Source organism: Crassostrea angulata, chromosome 2 (assembly GCF_025612915.1).
Source record: "Crassostrea angulata isolate pt1a10 chromosome 2, ASM2561291v2, whole genome shotgun sequence".
Lineage (NCBI taxonomy): Eukaryota > Metazoa > Mollusca > Bivalvia > Ostreida > Ostreidae > Magallana > Magallana angulata.
In genome coordinates, this window is record NC_069112.1 from 40,255,197 (window position 1) to 40,259,860 (window position 4,664).

Genomic DNA, 4,664 nt, shown 5'->3' on the forward strand with positions numbered 1-4,664 from the left:
AGTTTTTAATAACAGTTCTTAGATATGAGTTTTAGGTCCCGGTGATAGAGATTTTAGTTTTTGGCCTTTCACTGTATGCAATTTAGGTAGTGTTGGTAGAAAAGAAACAGTATATTTCACTTTATAACCAATGCAAATATTAAACCTCTCTGCACTAGTATTGTACCCTGTACGACTTTTGATATTAATTATGACATTTTTGTTATAGGTGAATCGTTTAGTCCTTGATTTTGGGATTAAAAATCACAGATTATTGCTGTTTTTATTAAACATTTTTTATTGAATTATCAATATCAAAATTGAAATCATATCAGTTAAGATGAAAAAAAGCCCACACACATTTAACCCATTATTTGATGTAAAATAAAACATAAAGTAAATAGTACTTTTTTTTCGAAAGTTGACATAAAAAATTGTTTCATCTCAAAGGTTATTATTATTGCTTTGACAACATATCAAAATGTTAACTGTAATAGTAAAACGGCACGTTAGGGCGATTATTACTTTAGATGTATCAAGTACAAAATAATATAGCCTTACACGATAGAATCGTTTTATATGATATTGGATACAAGTCCAACCAGTTTAACAATTGAAAGAAAAGAGAGAGAGGTAATTAAAAAAAATAAATAAAATATGAAGCATGTTCTTGCTGATCAATCATTCAGTGCAACGGCGAATCAAGAATATTAATTTTCTTTAAACATAAATAATACTTAAAAGCTAAAATATGACTATTTACACAGTCAAAAGTAAGTTGTGTAGCGTTTGTATGAAATGATACATTAACGTTTGCTTCCATGTTTATAATAGAACTCTGTATTAGAAAGGTATTGCCGTTTCTTAAGTCGCATTTAATCTGTTTTAAGTCGCATTTAATATGTTCTTGAAAAATATGTTGCAAACTCGGTATAAGCCGGAGTAGGTAGGTTTTACTATATTATAGTTTCACAGATTGAATGCAGAGAAACCATAGGCAGCCCAGGCTTTAACTCCGGAGAACATGAGTCCAAACTTCTCCCCGCCGACCGTAGATATGGTAACCTCCCCTGCCTCTACTTTTATGGACCTCACATTGTATGATAATTTCATGGCTGATACATTTTCTTCAAATACAACATTGCTTCTGTTTATTGCTGTGTTGTTAATACGGATGGAATCTTTTAAAGATTGTTTCATAATCACGGTCACATAACTATAATTGAACCCGTATGGCACGATTGTTTTGTAGTAATCAATATACTGATGAACTCCAGGTACGTTTGTCATTGAAGGATCGCCCATATTAGATATCTGAGATGAAAGGCCAAAACTTGTAACGATAATTGTTGTGTTTGATTCAATCACACACGTTTGCCTGCTAGAAATTATTATATCAAAAGAATCCAGTTTGTTCAATGAAACAGTGTGAGATGTTTGATCCACTGTGTAGGAAATATTACTCTGATCTACCGCAGTGATAAGAACTTTAGTGTTTCGGTCATTTGGATTCGGAGGTACAATGTACGTGTTATCTAGCTTTGCTGTTGGAATAACCTGCTCAATGAGGGGATCACAATAACCTATATTTTCAAGCCAATTACAATCATTTCCTGAAAATACTGCGATAGGTTTTGAAGATTGAACAACGGTTCCTGTCAAATCCGTTCCATGGGCAATTTGATATGTTTCAAATCGGTCAAGTGTTAGAGTGTATGCATCACCATTCAAAAAGGAGTTTCCATGGATATAGAGAGGAATGTTTTGTTTCATCTTAAAAGTTATTGAAACCGATGTATTGTTTTTTAATAGCAGCCAAAGCAAACTGACTGCTAAAAGAACTCGAAGGCTCTGTCGTTATAACCACATAATGGGTAGACAGTTTATGTATTGGTATAAGTCCTAAGCTTCCAGCATACCATTTCATATTATCCAGACTTACGACAAAAGAATCGCCAAATGTTTCTATGAATACTGACTTCAATTCTCTCTTAAAGTTGTTAAGTTCCAATTGAGGTGGAAAAATCATATGCTGACTTGACGCTATAACCGATCTGTCTATCTGCCGTTTTAAGGAGTTGTCAAGATCTTGAGATGTTGATATATTCATGCTTGCACCTTTCTTGGATGCAATGTAAACATTCTTCGTATCATTTGATGTCCTCCCCATAAATAAAACGACGAAACCAAATTTCTTGTTCTCTGTAAATTTAGAAATACATGAATATAAGAAGGAAACACCTTATTTGTAAAAGGAAAGCGCTAGTTAAGTTAAAATGCTAACAATTTTACAATATTTGTCTAAGATGATCACATATGTTTTTTTCTATAGTGTTTAAGACGTTTAGTCATCATAATGTAACGGTTTAGGGAACGTTTAGCATAAAGTTGATGTGTGCCTTTTATATCTATAGGTATGGGATGTACATTGTAAAGAATTAATTGTATTATCATAAAACACAACACGTCCGATGCTGATTATTTACTGTCGATCATAACTTTTATCACGTATTGATTATATATACCCATTTTAATAAATGGATTTATTTTGAAATATTAACACAAAGACACAGTGCAAGACATTATAATTCATTTTAAATGTTTCATTTTTGAAGCATTAGATGCAGAAAAAGGAAACACCTTATTTGTAAAAGAAAAGTGCTGATTAACTTAAAATACTAACAATATAAAAAAAAATTCAAGAAAATCACTTTTCTGTTTATTAATTTTGTTTGAAAAATAAAGATTATTAATTTTGTTTGAAAAATAAAGACTATTCTCTATAATACACAAATTAGTTTATAAGACTCTTTCAAGAGTTAACCGTCTGATCATGACCGGAAGTAAACCCGCAAGCTACCTAATGATACTATAGGGAAAGTCGAGACTTTTCTTTTTGAATAAAGTAAGATTCAATGAATCAAACATTTTGTTACAATTTTGATTACAAAATTGTTGAAAAAAAATATGGACTTTGTTAAGTGACCATTTTTTGTTTCATTAATTTAATAATTCAAACACAATGATTAAAGTGGATCGACAAATGAGCATTCTATACATGTATGCATTGATACACTGAAATATGAATTAGTATTTCATATGAAGGAAACGATGTTTTTCCTTCTGATTTTTATTTGTATGTTGGGGTGAAATGAACAAAACATATACGCATCTGGGTTTACCATGGCATAAGTTTTGATGAATTTAGAGTAAATGTAAATGATGCATGCAGCAAAATAAGATTTAAGTAGTTATAGCAATCATATAATAGAAAATAAAATCATATAATGCGCGCTGATCATTGTAATTTTTTTACGTTATCATACACTGGTATTTAGTAAATGTATTTATTTTTCTTTGCAATAATCTATAAATGATCTGACAACATGTACTCACCAATTGGATCAAGAGAGGGGTCAGTAAAGAATCTCCATCCGATTTCGGAGACCGTCAAATGCAAGGGATTGCATGAGTTATATAAAAGACACGTGCCGGTCTTTAAATTAAAGTTGAAACAGTTGCATCCAATGCCACAAAGCACGCTACACCTAAGAAGAGAGCCTGTATGTTTGTTTTCTAATGGTTCGTATATAGACACTTTGTTAAAAAACTCAATCTTTCCCCCGTAAGTTTTGAATGACATGGCTTCCGCACTCAACATGCTTATGGTCATAAGCATACAATGAATCATGAAGGGCTCCATCCTATTTTTCTATAAAGAATTTAAAATTGTAAATTCAGCCCTCGATTAACTGATTAGGTTCTTTTTTTTTTTGTTTCAAATGTAATTAACAGATTCAACCAAGAATGTTACAAAGTTAACACGGACTTTCCCATACATATGCGGCATATCAGATCAAATTGAAGCTATATAAAGAATACCTTATTGTAAAAGAGATAATTGCCAGTTATTGGAAAATGAAGTGTAGTTCTGATTGGATGATTTTTATTGTTACTAATTTTACTAATTTAGACGTCATATATTTTGTGTACGCATACCTTAGGTTGTTTTAAGTGATATTAATGTTGACATTCATATATTTAGTGTCTGCATAACTTAAGTTGCTTCGATTCTGATTCTATTTTATTGGCTGTTACTGACAGAATATTATGCCCATTTAAAAGAAGCAAAAACAAAAATTTAAAAAATAAAAAAAGTAAGCATTATCTACTTGCATTAATAGTTTTTACGGTTAAAACTGTATAGTTATTAACACTCTCTCTTTCAAAGGGAAAATAAGTACAGTAAAACTCGTTTAGTACGGCCACGGATATAGCGAAATCTCGGATATAGTAAGTTTTTTTTTGAGTCTCCGGTAAGATTCTTAACAAATCTTTAAAAATTTTTACGGCTATGACGAACTCGGATATAACATATAACAAATTTACGGATATAGCGAACTGATTCTGACTCCCGTAGATGTGAAAAATGACGAAATTTAGCTCTATTATAACGAATTTCTTTACAGTTAAAAATGTTTGCACTACCGTTTAACATAAGAGTTCAAATGAATTTATTTTCACAAAAATTCTTCAATTTACAATATGATTATTAAAGGTATCAAACGAATGTATTTTCATTTTTAAGCCCCAATAAGCAAAAATTGTAGTCCTGTGAAAGAAAAAAATATAAAAAGCAATTTCGCAAAAGTTATTATTAGGAATTCGTAATACGGATATAACGA

General features: G+C 31.0%; 1 pseudogene; it reads right to left on the minus strand.

Moving 5' to 3' along the window:
- Nucleotides 1–948: 948 nt before the first annotated feature.
- Nucleotides 949–2,149, minus strand: LOC128171300 (IgGFc-binding protein-like; annotated as a pseudogene).
- Nucleotides 2,150–4,664: the final 2,515 nt, after the last annotated feature.